Source organism: Anomaloglossus baeobatrachus, chromosome 4, assembly GCF_048569485.1.
Source record: "Anomaloglossus baeobatrachus isolate aAnoBae1 chromosome 4, aAnoBae1.hap1, whole genome shotgun sequence".
NCBI classification, from domain to species: domain Eukaryota; kingdom Metazoa; phylum Chordata; class Amphibia; order Anura; family Aromobatidae; genus Anomaloglossus; species Anomaloglossus baeobatrachus.
Genome location: NC_134356.1, coordinates 532,207,906 through 532,225,295, shown reverse-complemented (window position 1 = coordinate 532,225,295; position 17,390 = coordinate 532,207,906). Strand labels below are relative to the sequence as shown.

Below are 17,390 nucleotides of genomic sequence, written 5' to 3'. Positions count from 1 at the left end.
GCCTTTAGGTGGAACCGAACCTGGGATAAGGTCTATGGCACAGTCATACGGCCTATGGGGTGGAAGAACCTCAGCACCCTGTTTGGAGAACACGTCAGCGAAATCCAAATAGGGTGTAGGTATGGGAGAGAGATCAGTTGATGCAACCGCAACGACCTTAGGTGGTAAGGGAAGACATCGGGACTGACATTTCGAACCCCAACTAATAATGCTGTCAGACTCCCAGTCAATGTGCGGAGCATGAGTCCGAAGCCATGGAAGACCCAGAAGGACGTCGTCTATACCCTCAGGCAAAATAAGAAAAGAAATCTCCTCTATGTGACCCTGAGACAGGGAAAGGCGCAAGGGAACTGTCCTCAATGTAATGGAGTCAGACAACATAGTTCCATTAACAACACGGACAGGAATAGGCGCCTCTAACATGATAGAGGGAATATTGTGTCCCTTTACAAATCCTGAGGACACAAAAATCCCGTCAGCTCCGGAATCCACAAAAGCCATAATAGGCCATGTATTCTCAGATAACGAGAGCTGACCTGGGATACAACACTTAGAGGGTGCAGAAGACGTCTCTAGTAACCCCCCTCTAATGGTTACTAGACCAGGGAGTTTCCCTGATGACTAGAACACTTGTTGGCATAGTGCCCAGCCTGACGACATACGTAACATATAGGAGGACCAGACTTGCGTAGTCTGGAGAACGTATGACCTAACTCCATAGGAGTGGGAGATGTTTCAGATGCTGAGGAAGATGGTAGTGGACCCTCAACAACTGGAATAGCCCGATGCTTAGGGCGTGAGGAAGAGACCTCGAGTCTACGTTCCTTATGGCGTACATCGATCCTCGTTGCTACTGTGATCAAGTCCTCCAGAGAAGCAGGGACCTCACGAGTAGCAAGGGCATCCTTGACATAGCCTGCCAACCCTCTCCAGAAGATAGGAATCAACACCTTCTCTGGCCAATCTAGTTCTGCCACCAGAGTTCTAAAAGCAATGGCATAAGAACTAGTGGATAACGAACCCTGAGATAGATCTAACAGTCTCAGGGCCGAATCATGGGTAACCTGCGGACCCATGAATACCGCCTTAAGAGCATCAAAAAAGTCTTGATGTCTCAGAGTAACCACATCAGAGCGCTCCCATAGGGAAGTCGCCCATTCTAAGGCTTTGTCCTGAAGTAAGGAGATGATAAAGCCTACTCTGGACCTCTCCGTAGAGAAGCGAGAAGAGTTGACCTCTAGGTGTATCTGACACTGACTAATGAAACCACGACATGATCTGGCATCGCCAGAATATCTGTTTGGCAGAGCAAGTCGAGGATCATGTGCAGATGTCACCATGGTCTGAGGTTTATCCTCTATACTCTTGAGCCGTGACTCAAGTACTTGTATGTAACGGTGTAACTGCTGATATTCTGCCATAACTGCCAGACCCTTGGCTCAGTCCTAATGTTACGGGGGGCTGTCTGATAATAACCGAAAGAAGTATCAGACAGTCAGGGTCCACCGTGCAAAGACTTTGCTGCAGACTATGGCAGAGTGCAATACCTCTGTTAACTCACAGAAGGATATAATAAGTAAGTAAAGCAATTCCTCCCTTACTTGGAGGGTGTGTGGAATGATCTCTGTTAATAATCACAGAGACAAAGGCAATGTGTGCGAAATGGCACCTACCTAGGTCCGCTCTTCTAGTGGTGCAAAAGAGACGAACAGCAGCGTAAGCCGCACAAAGCTCCTACCTGCGTTCGCTCCACTAGTGTGCGAGGACACGAACCACTAGATATGGCACCTGCCTAGGTCCACTCTTCTAGTGGTGCAAAAGAGACGAACAGCAGCGTAAGCCGCACAAAGCTCCTACCTCTGTTCGCTCCCCTAGTGTGCGAGGATACGAACAACTGCCAGACGCAGTATAAGGAACGTTACCCTAGCGGCAACGTCCACCTACGAGTAGAATCACAAGGCCCAGCCAGACCATGTGCCTCAGGCACCTGCCTATGTCCGCTCCCCTAAGAGGTAAGGATACGGACAGCAGCCGAAGCTGTAAGGTATAAGAACGCTACCCTGCCGGTAGCGCTCACCTAGCATAGACAGAGGAATGCCTAGAGGAACGCGCACAGAGCGTCTACTCATATGCATGAACCAAGAGGACTGAGCACCATGCGGCGTGTGTCAGGGTCTTATATAGACTCTGTGCCTCATCCAAGATGGAGGACACCAGAGCCAATCCGCTGCCAGAACGACAGGAGTGACGTCATGCTGGCCTATCACCGAGCAAGACGTCACAAGCACATGACCAGCGACCAATCGGCATAGAAGGTGTCAGAGACATGTGACCTCGTGTCAGCGATGATGTCACCCGCACATGTGCAATGGCTCCAAGATTGGACTTAGTCTCCAGCGCTCGCACATGTGCAGTAGCAAGAAATCTGGACTTAGTCTCCAGCGCTCGCACATGTGCAGTAGCAAGAAATCTGGACATAGTCTCCAGTGCTCACAGCAACCGTAACACCAGCCATGCCAGGAAAAGTAGAGCCTCATTATAAGTAGACATTTTAAAGTTACAACCAAAACAAACTCTAGCATATCACACCAAATTAGACACAGGTTATTTGTCTTCATTAATTGGTAAGTTAACAAATGAACACAGCAGCAACATATTATCCCATTAATTACAAGACTTATCCCTGCTACACGTACTACAAAAACAGATGGCATACGCATGAAATACGGATTACACACGGACTTCAAACACGGACACACGGACAACCCATACGGACATACGGATGCCACACGCATCTCACACGGAGCAAGGAAACGGATGTAAAAAATGCAACACGACATGAAATACGTTCCGCATAACACGTACGTGTTTTTAACGCATGTGTGAAGGGGGCCTATGAGAGATGGGGACTCCTCTGACAATGTTCTGTCAATGCAGGCCTGACATAACATCTTGCTATAGGTAGTGGCCAGCTTGGTTCTGCAAAGGGCACATTCCCTGAGCTTAGTCTTGGACTGTGATTTCCTAAGTTTGTCCTAGACAATAAAAAACAGACAAAATCATCAATGACATTGCATCAGGGAACCTCCTGGACTCACCCACCGAGGAGCCAGAATACCAGGGCCAGAGGTGCAGTCTCTTCCAGGATCTCTGCAGGCTGCTCCAACTTGGGAAACCTCGATTCATCGCTCCTGAAGTTTGATCTTCAAGCAGTTTCCCACCCAGTGATGTCACCGGAAGGTGGAAGTACTCAACATCCGTTCCAGGTCACCAGCCGCCCGCAGAGTTCGATCATCTGAGAGGCTGCTGCACTCCTCTGGAAGCCCCCTCCAACTACCAGATACCCTGGCCTCAGTTTTCCTAAAAAAAAACACCAAAAAACTGTATCAAAAAAGAAAAAACTTACCAATGGTGCCAACCAGATGATGTATGCACAAACAGAATGTAGCAAACCTTCCTCTTGAAGGCAGTTGCAGCCCAGGTGCAAGATGCTGATGTCACTGCCACTACTACTCACTCCTCCAAGCTAAGCGGGAGGGGCAGCTGCTCAGCAAAAATTTTGCACACTAATAAGGCTTGGACTGGGAGCCCGTCATATAGATAGGTGCAGTGCACAGTGTCTGAACTGTAACCTATAGATGACATGGGCCATTCAGCACTATATATAAGTGCATCTCACACAGATAAGTGACATGCACAGTGTCTGAATTGTGGCCTATAAATGATGCACAACACTAGGCCAGGCGGGTCAGTTAGCACTACATACATGCATCACACATGACAGATTCACCAATATACAACCTAAAATCAATAGGTCCACACACATCCTGTAAAAATGGATAAAATGTGCCATACCCCAGTTGTGAGATATTGGTTGATATTTTGGCCTAAAATATGGAAGCTCGCAATCCACGTCACGGATTCTCACACTTGCGAGTCCTTATTGGTGAGCCTGTCATGTGTGATGCATGTATATAGTGCTAACTGACCCACTTCGCCTAGTGGCTGTGACATCAGCATCTTGCACGTGGGCTGCAACCGCCTTCAAGAGGAAGGTTTGGTACATTCTGTTTGTGCATACCCCAGTTTCCTTAGGATTCACTGATGCCAAACCAGGCTGTACTCCTCTTTTTAGATGGTGCCGGGGATCTGTGCTGGGAATGCACCGACGCCGAACCAGGCCGTGATCCCACATCTCCCCGGAGATGGCTATTCAGGTGAGATCTTCTCTCCTCCTGGCAGTGTCGGATGCTATAGGTGTCCCCCCAAAAGACAGGAAACCACTGAAGCGTATAGAGAGGCTCCACCATTTAAAGTTGTAGGTTTCCTGTTCTTTGGGTTGAGTGGACCTTCTCTCCTGGGTGCTGTCATGGGGAAGGAAAAACAACAAATGTCTCATTGAAATGTGTGTGTTGTAATGAGCGTTTGTTTTTGTTTTGGTATGTCAATTACCTATTTTTTAGTATTAAAATAATTTCTGGTTCGAACGTCTTATTTTTTTTGTTGTTTTTTTTAACATATATCTATTTTCTTCAAGTTTGCTGGCATGTTTTGACACGTTAGGTGTTAGTGAACATTATCTAGTATACCAGGGGGAAACGTGACCATGCCAAGTGAGCATGCCCACCATATTACTTACCAATAACACCTTGAAGAATTGTTAACACACCCTGGACCCATTTAGTGTTTTTTTCGTGATGTGAAACAAAAAGGCCTCAGTTTCGGCACTGGAGCAAGATATGTATGTGGCCACCAAACGGTTTTATTTTAAGTTACTCAAGATTTGCATCATATGGCAATGTTTTCCCTTCTAAACACAAAATCGCAAGGAGCACATTAAAAAAAGATGACATTGTTTGTGCTTTTTTGCACTGGAGTTGTCCTTTTAACATAATCCCACTTCCTTCTGTCAGATAGTGACATAACAGCGAGTTAAGCTTTAAACCAAAACACTCTGATGTGGCAAGCTCATCTGATAATATTAACTTCTGTCTGGTTTGCAGCAAAAATGCCGTCCGAAGCACACAATACATCTCTCTGTGAGCCTGAGGGAAGGTGCACTGAGAAATCCTTTGTACTCGTATTGGGTTTGGCAGCTTGGGTCTGCAACCAATGGTGCCATGTTCTTAGTCTACAGAGCTCAACAGGTTAGCATATAAAAAGGCTAAACCTAGTTCAAGATGAACAGAAAGGGAGCATGGCCACATTCTTGAACACAATACTCCTGTTTGTTCATTAAACAAACATTGAAGTGGTGCTTTTATGGCAAGTAAGCATAGCAGTTTCTACAGTATATTAACAAACAAGACAAGAATGTAAACCATAAAAGAAACTTTAATAAACAAAACAAACCAGGATACAACTGGGTAGCCACCTTGACAGGTGCAATCACCTGATAATTAACAGCAAGGGCTCAATTTTTTTCCCCATATTTACAAAGTCTTCAAGACTAGACACTGTATCCTGACTGGTGTTTGGTGTATTTCTCTCTTCAGGGATGGACTGAGGGCCCAAGTTGAAGGGAGTGGTTTGGACTTTTAGTGTGTTGGTTGGTACTGTTGCTGGCGCCAAAGGCGGCTGAAATAAAGTGGCTGCTGTGCTACACACTTGTGGCTCCAATGATAGAACGTAATAACATTGGCTTGGGGGAGCTGTCTAATGTGAGAAGTTGTATGTTGTAGCCAATTATTGCCCCTGAGCCATAGCTTGCATTTGAGTGTATGGCACTAAAAAGGGGCACCAGTATGTTGGCACAGTTGTCATTTATGGCCTTGGAGGCTGAAGATAGTTAATTGCTACTCATGTATGATGTATAGTTGACATAAGGTAGTTGTGTGGCAGGGAAAATGACATTTGGGATTAAACCCCAACAGATAGCTTTGGGACAATTGGTAGTCTTGCTGCAGGTTGGTCTTGGGCAGATGAGGGTCCACCAAAATTCTCAGAATGTGGCCTTGCTGTAGTTGGTAGCTGAGAAGAAGGTGCCTGTTGAGGGGATTTCTGGAGGGTGGATGATAGTGGGGCCAGCTGTGTTAGTCGATGATTAATTCACCACTGCTCTATTGTGTGGCTCCTCCTTTCCATGGCTTGTTGGAAGAATAGTCAGCATAGCAGCCTGGACCCGCTCCTGACGTTGAGACACAGAATGACAAAACCGCTCCACATCATTCACAAGCATGAGAATTATTGTGAATATTTGTGTGTCAATTACCACTGGGAGAACTGGTAAATCTTCCTGACACCTGAGTCGTCAGCCTCTAAATGTTTGGGTCAAAGAGTGAGGTAGATTTGTTGATGTGGAGGGCTCGAGTGTTGGGGCATTGGATGCTTGGCCTGTTTGGGTGGTGGCTTGGCTACTTTCTGGACCAGCATCAATAAAACCTTCTGCAGCATCTGTTGTGGTTTCGGGTGCTATTGGTGGTGTGAGGTCAACGTGGGAATCCATTTACGAGGCCGACGTACCTGGTGCCAAAGGAGCAGCCGAAGAGGATTTGTCTAAATCCTTCAAGTTGTCATCAGTAATACAATAAAAAAAAATAGTGGGTGAAGAACACATTACTATAGCAGTAAAGTTAGCTGGAGCTGCATACAGGGACCAAGTCCATGTTTGCAAGCAACATTTAGCATTCTGGCCATTACATTTGTGAGCTAACACAATATTGCAGAACATTTCCAAGCAAAATAATATATCTTTGTTGACTACATTAGGGTCTGATTTTGACATTCAATGTCTGAGTGTGTATACAGCAACACTTACTAGTCAAAGCTCAGTTTGTTACGGATTGTTAGCAGCCACAGTTCATTTATATCTCTGTGTTTTGCAAGGATACAGACTCCCATTGATCTGGAAGGACTGCACGTAAGGTGGAATTGTGTTAGTTTGTGTGCAAGAATGCTGATTTCACATCAACATGTTTAACATTAACACTATGTTTTTTTGTCTTGGACAAAACAAAGGCCAGCAGCAGGGATAATTTAAACTGTTAGCGCATAATCACAGAACATCATTAACAACATCTTGGCTAAAACATTTGCCCATAAGCTTAGTGCAACATTTCCCCGGACAGTTTAACTTATAATAATGCAGCATAGGTCTGCCATCTCCTTAATACATTGAAAAGGCTAAAAGCATATTTATGGAAAAGAGAAAGAGAAAAGACATCCACAGACCCTCATACCAGTAAACAGCAATGGCAGCTAAGTAAAAGCAAACCCAATCTACAGTTAACACAACAGCAACATTTCACATAAAAAATGAAAAAAAGGACAAAACGTTTCCAGGCAAAGGAATGGACAGTTACTATCATTTGTCTGGATTCCAGCCACTAAACATATCCCACAATTAGCATTAAGAAATATGAGTGGAGTTATTACAGATAATTATATGAAAGGAACATCCATGGGGCGTCTTACCAAATTTGGTTCGCTTTACAGGCAAACAGCATGTCCAACCACATGTTGGAAAAACGTCTTCAGCCACAGACAGCCGAGTGCACTCCACGGTGATCCTGTCATGGTACCCATCAACCCTAGTATCCCAGATTTGGGTGTGTTGCTTCACCACAGAAATAAGTTACGCAGTATCATCCCGAGGAGCCATTTGAAGCCAAAAAAAACAACAGCACAAACAATACAGACCTCCTCACTCCAAGAAATCCTACTTCACCTTTTAGAAACTATCTTAAATGACTCCATTTATAAAGTTTGAAAAAAGTGACGAATACCTGGCTCCAGAGAAACATAAATTGCAAAAAAGTTTTTAAAAAACACAAACGGACTGCTCATGAATCACAGCCGTTTGTAATATGTATATACACAGACCCATTACCAATTCTTTGTGTCCATACAAGTACAGAACATATACCGCTGCATGCTAAAATGCAAACAATGAATAAGGGAACTCTGGTATTGCATTACTGCTATAGGAATATTTGAAAAAAAAAAATATTTAGCTTATGTATTGGCCAATGCATTTGGGCCTGGTAACCAGCAGCATTGTATATCTATATATACCAGGAACCTAACTGAAATGTCTCTATCTGGGTTAAACACCTACATTTTTGGGCAGCTATTCTCCAGCTATAAAGGGGAATGAACACAGCCTGGTTACAGGGTGTCCATACAGACCGCAAAAAATGGACATGTCAACGTGTGGAGCACACGGACACACGTATGCTCCACACAGACAGACGGTCAGTGTGAAAATACAGACGTGTGCGCAAACCCATTGAAATTAATGGGTCTACAGGTGTGTCCGTGTCTCCGGTACTTGTGGAAATGGACGCCACGCGTGCTAGAAACACAGGAGTGTAAAGGAGGACTAAAGCAAATAAGTTATTCCACAATTTATTATACCAGATGTGCCTTCCTAACTTTGTTGGGGGAGTGTCCATTTATCCACTTGTGTATTTAGTGTGTGCTATTCTGGCATTATATGTCTAAAATTAAGAGCCCCTTTCAGGCTCAAAACGCGTGAGTTGTTTTATAATTCATGGAGGTCCATCCAACCTTGTGTTGGTTTCAACTTTATGAAATAAAAATTACATTTTAAACAATTTTGGACGTGATGCTGGAAAAAGCTTTTTCTGCTGGATCTTGCCTCTATGAACATGGAGGCGACCTCCTTGCACTGTCCTCTGGAAAAGAAACCCAGGTGATGTAATTAACGGGTGAGCTGAAGAATCATTTGTATTAACTCCCTATACCGAACCAGCAGGACACTTTTGCACATTGAATATTTCTAGAAGTTGCGTCGTCTTCCTTTAGACTCAACAAATTTTCAAGTAATATCTGAAATGTCCAATTTTATGGCCCTATCATTTTCAATGCTTAGAAGAGCAAGGCTGGAAAGTCTTTTTTGTGACATGCTGCTTCTTAAGTAATTTTTAATAAGCAATAACTTAGAGAATGCTCTTTAAGCCGGTATCACTGTAACTGGTAAAGTGAGGAGGAGTCTGAAAACTGTAGATTCATCCAGAAGTGTAGATGACAAAACAACATTGTAAACTATAAGTAGGGGAGCCAATTCTTTAATTATGAGGGATTTGGAGATCCCATCTTGAAGTGTATTGGGAGACTTCAGCAACTGCCCTGGAAAATCTGTGGATCTATCATCCTTTAAATACTGATGAAATTTCACTGCTTCTTGAAACAAGTCATCATCTGATTCCGTAGCCAGGACACATGGCTGAATGATCTTAAATCTTTCGTCTATAGTATTCATGCTACCAAATCTGCTTGATAACTGTGATGTAACTGCATCTAAGGTAGCAAAGAAAATTGCTGTTTTAAATCTCCTCTCTGGGTCCTGCAGTCTTTTTCAACTAAACATTACTCATCAGTATGGCACTTTACGTTAACTGTTCTGTTAAATATACTATACTATAACTATTAACTATGCAAATGTGCTGGATAGGTTTTTTTGGCATCTTCAAACTGGTTTCAGTGGCTGCTAAGAGCTTCAATTGTATTATGAATTAAATGGGAATCACTGGACAAATCCATATGTTCAGAACATTGGAGATGACATTTATCTTATCCAACATTTTGCACTCTAGAACAAAGAGAAGTGCCCAAGATTCTTTTCCTTCTTTACTTTTAGTGGAAGTCAAGATTATCCTTGATAGTGCCTTAAAAACTTCAACAAATCGAATGATGGAATGTAATATCTTTGACTTGGGGGAGCTGTCTGCTGTGGGAATGTTGAAGCCGTTTGTTGCCCCCGGAGCCACAGCTTGTATTTGAGTGTGTGGCACCAAAAATGGGAGCGGGAATGTTGGCGCAGTTGGCATTTGAGGCCTTGTGGGCAGAGTGATAGGCTGAAGATAGTTAATTGCTCCTGGTGTATAATGTATAATTGGCATGGGGTAGTTGTGTGGAAGGGCAAATTACATTTATCATGAAACCCCAACAGATAGATTTGGGGCAATTGGTAGCCTTGCTGCAGGTTGGTCTTCGGCAGGTGAGGGTCCAGCAATATTCTCGGAATGTGGCCTTGCAGTAGTTTGTGGCTGAGAAGGGGGTTCCTGGAGGGTGGATGATAGTGGGGCCAGCTGTCTTAGTCGCTGATTTCTTCACCTCTGCTCTATTGTGTCCAGCACATGGTGTGGTTCATGCGCTCCAAGACTTGCTGAAATAAGAGTCAGAATAGCAGCCTGAAACTGCTCCTGACATTCAGACAGAACTTTGCCAAGACAGAGAGACAGAGAATGACAAAACCGCTCCACATCATTTTGAAGCCTGAGTGTGTTCATTATTGTAAAGATGTGTGTCAATTACCTCTGGGAGAACTGGTAAATCTTCCTGATGCCTGAGTTTTCGACTTCTAAATGTTTGGGCCAAAGAACGAGGTAGATTTTTTGATATGGAGGGCTGAGGTGCTGGATATTGGATGCCTGGCCTGTTTGGGCGGTGGCTTGTCTGCTTCCCGGAGCAGCATCAGTAGAACGTTCTGCAACATCTGTTGTGGTTTCAGGCTCTGTTGGTGTTGTGGAGTTAACTTGGGGATCTGTCTCCGAGGCAGACGTACCTGGTGTACAAGGAGTTTCGTCTGAATCCTCCAAGTTGTCATCAGTCCTACAATTAAAAAAAACAATGTAAGATTAGTGCAAACTGTAATCTCAAGGTTGAATGAGATCATAAATTACAAAATGTTATTTTGACACCCCCAAAAAAGGCTCAAAAAACATAAGGTGTGAGGGTGGAGAACACATTACTTTAGCAGTAAAGTTAACTGGCGGTGCATACAGTGTCCAAGTCCATGTTTGCAAGCAGCATTTAGTATTCTGGCCATTACATCACATTTCCAAGCAAAATAATGTAACTTTGTGTATCACAGTAGGGTCTGATTTCGACAGTCAAGGCCTGAGTGTGTACAAAATGGATACAGCCGCACACTAAATGCCATCAATGTATAAGGGAACTCTGGTACTGCATTACTGCTATATGAAAAAATGAGATTTTTAGTTTATGAATTGGCCAATGCATGTAAGCCCGGAAACCAAACGGCAAGGTAAATCTCAATATTCCGGGTCCCTAACTAAAATGCCACTATCTAGGTTAAAACATCCATGTCTGGGCAGCTAGACTAAAAATCTAACTTGAAATGCCACTATCTGGACTAACCTCCATGTCTGGGGAGCTAGGACTCCTGGTATAAGGATTGTGAACACAGCCTGGTTTATAGGGCGGAGTGCTCAGTCAGAAAAAAACTCACTGCAAATATTTCAAAAGACTGACCTGCACATCCTACAAGTGTGTATAGGTACCAGCTGAAAAAACCTAGCAAATACAAAATGAATACAGCCGCACACTAAATGCCATCAATGTATAAGGGAACTTTGGTACTGCATTACTGCTATATGAAAAAATTAGATTTTTAGTTTGTGAATTGGCCAATGCATGTAAGCCCGGAAACCAAACGGCAAGGTAAATCTCAATATTCCGGGTCCCTAACTAAAATGCCACTATCTAGGTTAAAACATCCATGTCTGGGCAGCTAGACTAAAAATCTAACTTGAAATGCCACTATCTGGACTAACCTCCATGTCTGGGGAGCTAGGACTCCTGGTATAAGGATTGTGAACACAGCCTGGTTTATAGGGCGGAGTGCTCAGTCAGAAAAAAACTCACTGCAAATATTTCAAAAGACTGACCTGCACATCCTACAAGTGTGTATAGGTACCAGCTGAAAAAACCTAGCAAATACAAAATGGATACAGCCGCACACTAAATGCCATCAATGTATAAGGGAACTCTGGTACTGCATTACTGCTATATGAAAAAATGAGATTTTTAGTTTATGAATTGGCCAATGCATGTAAGCCCGGAAACCAAACGGCAAGGTAAATCTCAATATTTCGGGTCCCTAACTAAAGGACCAGGCTTACATGCATTGGCCAAATCATAAACTAAAAATCTCATTTATTCATATAGCAGTAATGCAGTACCAGAGTTCCCTTATACATTGATGGCATTTAGTGTGCGGCTGTATCCATTTTGTATTTGCTAGGTTTTTTCAGCTGGCACCTATACACACTTGTAGGATATGCAGGTCAGTCTTTTGAAATAAGGCCTGAGTGTGTACATTTTTCTGACTGTATACAGGTAGGTTAGGGAAATCAGTTGAAAATCTGATTGGCATCACTGAAAGCAAGTTATGTCTTTCCATTTAAGCGCAAATGTTGCATGGTTTTTGACTTGAGGTTTAATGTCTATCAGAATTGCAAAATTTGGTCTGGTCATTAAGGTGAAAATTAGCTCCGTCACTAAGGGGTTAATATACCTAAGTGGAGGTTGTGAGTGTTTTTTTTTGTAATAAGGATTTTAACGCCTTGTTTTTATTAACAATAAGATCTATTTTTTCCCTATTGATTTTTTTTTATGTCTACTATTAAGTTGGATGAAGAGGCCATGGATTACTGCCTTATGGGCTGACTAGAGTGTATAAATGGATATTTCTTGGGTGTCAACTTTGGACATTTGCTTTCATAATTCCTCTGATGAACCGCTATGAAATGAGGAGAAACTTGATGAGTTGTTAGCGATCAAATATATATATTTAAAACAAAAATAAAAAAATAGGGGGAGTCATCTATCGATCATTGTATTGACATTTGATCTCCTGTAGTATCATCATTATTATCTGTACCTAGATCGTTGGATCTCAGGATATCATTGAATCTCTTCACTGTGACCCCAAGGCATTATTAAATTTTTCACCAATTTGTGTATGACTGGGCTAGATGTACTGCATGGAGGGTACGTTTTTGACATTCCAAGCTAGTCTGATTGGAGTGGGTACACATTAGCTAATACTGCTCTTCTGACCAGAAGGTGCCCTATAGGACGTTACCTACAATTGAGGATACATTGTGCATATACTAATATTTGAATTAAATAATCAATCAAGTTCTAAATCCAGCATTCAAGGTGTTTTTCAAGAACTAACTGTATTTTATAAGGATATCTCAGGTCATGGTGGGAATTACAGTCCCTGCAGAACTATATTAAAAATAAGATAGCACTTAAGGGATGAAGGCTGATTATAGCCCCAGCAAAAAAGAGCTAGAACATTGGATCTCCTTATTAAGTGGGAAAAAAACTTCCCGAAAGCTCAGTACGTTTTATGACAATCCTATTAAGCAGTGGCATAACTAGCGTTCGATGCGCCCCGATGCAAAATTTGGACCTGGGCCCCCCAGCCGTACACTGACACTCTGGGGAAGGGATAATTACACCGACATTCGGGGTATAAGATACTGATACTGACACTTGGCTCATTCCCCCAACACCTAGCTTTCCCATCTGAAATCCCTCTTTCTATCAGCACCCAGCTTTCCTATGTTCTGATATCCATCTTGTCCTCAGCACCCAGCTTCCCCATGCTGTTATATACATCTTTACCTCAGCACCCAGCTTTTTCTTGATATCAGAGCATGGAAAAACTGAGTGCTAAGGGAAAGATGTTTAGCAGAGCATGGAAAAGCTGGGTGCTGAGGGAAAGAGCCTTCTTCCCTCAGCTTTTCCATCCCATACTTGATTCTTTGTCCCCCATCCTTGTATATACAGTGCCTTGCGAAAGTATTCGGCCTCTTTGAATTTTTCAATTTTTTTCCCACATTTCAAACTTCAAACATAAAGATAAAAATTTTTAATTTTTCTGGTGAAGAATCAACAACAAGTGGGACACAATTGTGAAGTTGAAGGAAATTTATTGACTATTTTAAGCTTTTGTAAAAAATAATAAACTGAAAATTGGGGCATGCAATATTGTTAGTATTTTGTAGCGCCACCTTTCGCTGTGATTACAGCTGCAAGTCGCTTGGGAGTGTGTCTATCAGTTTTGCACATTGAGAGACTGAAATTCTTGCCCATTCTTCCTTTGCAAACAGCTCGAGCTAAGTGAGGTTGGATGGAGAGCATTTGTAAACAGCAATTTTCAGCTCTTTCCACAGATTCTCGATTGGATTCACGTCTGGACTTTGACTTGACCATTCTAACACCTGAATATGTTTATTTGTGAATCATTCCATTGTAGATTTTGCTTTATGTTTTGGATCATTGTCTTGTTGGAAGACAAATCTCCGTCCCAGTCTCAGGTCTTTTGCGGACTCCAAAAGGTTTTCTTCAAGAATGGTCCTGTATTTGCTTACATCCATCTTCCCATCAATTTTAACCATCTTCCCTGTCCTTGCTGAAGAAAAGCAGGCCCAAACCATGATACTGCCACTACCATGTTTGACAGTGGGGACGGTGTGTTCAGGGTGATGAGCGCTGTTGCTTTTATGCCAAACATATTATTTTGCATTGTGCCCAAAAAGTTCGATTTTGGTTTCATCTGACCAGAGCACCTACTTCCACATGTTTGCTGTGTCTCCCAGGTGGCTTGTGGCAAACTTTAAACAACACTTTTTATGGATATCTTTGAGAAATGGCTTTCCTCTTGCCACTCTTCCATAAAGGCCAGATTTGTGCAGTGTACGACTTCTCCCACCTCAGCTGTAGATCTCTGAAGTTGATCCAGAGTGATCATGGGTCTCTTGGCTGCATCTCTGATCAGTCTTCTCCTTGTTTGAGATTACATTTTTGAGGGACGGCCTTGGTAGATTTGCAGTGGTATGATACTCCTTCCATTTCAATATGATCGCTTGCACAGTGCTTCTTGGGATGTTTAAAGTTGTGGAAATCTTTTTGTAACCAAATCCGGATTTTAACTTCTCCATAACAGTATCACGGACCTACCTGTTGTGTTCCTTGGTCTTCATGATGCTCTCTGTGCTTTAAACAGAACACAGACTATCACAGAGCAGGTGCATTTATACGGAGACTTGATTACACACAGGTGGCTTATATTTATCAGCAGTCATTTAGGACAACATTGGATCATTCAGAGATCCTCAATGAACTCCTGGAGTGAGTTTGCTGCACTGAAAGTAAAGGGGACAAATAATATTGCACGACCCAATTTTCAGTTTATTCCTTTTTACAAAAATTTAAAATAAGCCATACATTTCGTTCAACTTCACAATTGTGTCCCACTTGTTGATTCTTCCCCATAACATTAAAGTTTTTATCTTTATGGTTAAAGCCTGAAATGTGGGAAAAGGTTGAAAAATTCAAGGGAGCCGAATACTTTTGCAAGGCACTGTATGTCCCCATCCTGGTACATACTGTATGATACCCATCACGCTGCACACAGAAAAAAAATGTAACAATTATACTCACCTTCCCTCTGCTGCCTGTTGCATGGCGTTTTCTTCTGATACAGTTTTTTCACAAGCACTCAAATACCCCTACAGAGAAACACACACTGTTTACTGTACAAACACAATATTACATTTACTATATACCATATACACACACACACACACATATACAATACAAACTATTATATACATTATATGCCCATTTCTATACACCATGCACTACCCACATAGACATTGATAGACGCTATATACTACCCATATAGACACTGATATACACTATATACTACCCACATACACACTGATATACATTATATACTACCCATATACACACGGATATACACTATATTCTGCATACACACCATTACATGTACTTACCTATGCAGAAGTCAGTCTCCAGGAGCAGAAGGGCCTTCTCATCCCTGCCCCATCATATGGCAGCAGCCATGACCAGTGAAGTCTCTGGTCTGCAGGATATGGAGGACACAGCACAGAGCAGGACTCAGAGCCGCAGAGCAGAGCCGCCCCCTACCACTGGCTCTGTTGCCATGTCCTCCCCCTCCCTCTGCTCTCAGTCCTGACAGCTTCTAGTGAGAAGAGGGAAGGAGAGGTTGGGCTGCACTGACCATTCACTTCCCCTGCAGCTCACAATGGTGGCAGTACAACCCCCCTTCCCCATACAGGCTGGTATCCAGGGTGACAGAGATCTCTACTGGCTCACCGCAGGCCCTGCACACTGTGTGACTGCTCCCTCTAGCAGTGCCCATGTCTCCTGCACAGACCCTGCAGCAGCAGCTCCATTAGGAGCAGTAGGAGCAGGGGGTGACAGCATCATCTGCAGAGTGCGGCCCTTATATCTGCAAATGACGCTGGACCGGACCCTACTTCTCTGCAGTCACTGGAAGACTGAGTTTTCTACAGTTGGTTCCCACCCCTCTCCTTAGGGGCCCCAATACAAATGCACCTGTATCTCCGCCGGTGGTTCTCTTTAATAGTAGCACACCTGATCACCCAGCAGCTGCTATTAAGTGATGAATAACTGACATTTGACTGTACTGCAAAGAAAATAGCAGAACGGACAGAGGTGACCTTTACATTCATAACTGATACTGACTTTACACAGTATACTTTCTACAATTCACTATAGAAACATTTTCAGCACTCGATAAATGACAGGAAACACAAACAATTTAAAGAGAATTGAGCATACTCCTTGGAGGCAGAAACATCTGCTATCGAAAGGAATCCTTATAACCTGATAAGAAATATCAAAGAAAACAAAGCTGTCTTTAGGAAAGGGAGAGGAAAATAGAGATGGGGTATTTTTAATCACCCATTAGATGCACCCCACTTCTCCTCATCATCTCCCTCTTTTTTTTAGAATCGGGGACATTTCAAAACATTTTCCGTCTGGGACAGAGACCAGGTCGCCCTGCACACAAGAAGAGGAAGAGTTTCCAGTATGGAAACTTTATTCCTCAGCACCCTTAATCCAGTGACAGGAATAAATGACAATAGGATCATTAATCTTACACCCTATACCCTGACACATGCGGAAGAGGAGGTATTAAAGAAAGGCCTCTCATATGTACCAACTAATCATTTTGAGGAATTTGAATAGTTGAAAGATATTCACCTATTAACACGTAAATTAAAATGGAGGACATTTTTCAGACAATGACAGGAAACAGTGCAAGGAAATGGGCATTTTAGTGGAGGATCTTCCAGGTGTCAAGACCTATACTAGTCTTCTAAATGACAATAGAACTAAAACCTGAAAGTAGCACCTATATGCCGCCAATATCAGAAACTAACAGCGTTGAACTTTTCACCCTTCTGGTTAGTGAACAAACTAAGTAAGGGGCCTGGAGGCTATGCACATAATTTAAATATCAGAGAAAGAGAGGCTCTGGACAGTCTTGGTAAAAATGTCAATCTGATTTTTAAACCATCAGATAAGGATGGTAATCTGGTGATCCTAATCCATGATCTATACACAACCATGTGTTATAACATCTTAGGGATATTTCAACCTATGCGTTCCTTTGGAGGAACTCCCTAGTGACCTTTAAGGAAGACCTTCAAACGCTGCATAATGATGCCCTACACAATAAAAAGTGATTTCTAAAAGTGAGAGACTTTATTTGCTTAGATTTCCTGTCACACCAGTCTCCTATGGCCTACCAA

The 17,390-nt window shown here is 42.8% G+C and overlaps 1 long non-coding RNA gene across 1 annotated transcript; it reads right to left on the bottom strand.

Moving 5' to 3' along the window:
- Positions 1–5,337: 5,337 nt before the first annotated feature.
- LOC142301793 (uncharacterized) lies at positions 5,338–15,837 on the bottom strand. Its single transcript, XR_012752884.1, has 3 exons — positions 15,582–15,837; positions 15,226–15,293; positions 5,338–10,575 (listed from the first exon to the last, which is right to left on the bottom strand). It is a non-coding gene; the product is annotated as an uncharacterized LOC142301793 (long non-coding RNA).
- Positions 15,838–17,390: the final 1,553 nt, after the last annotated feature.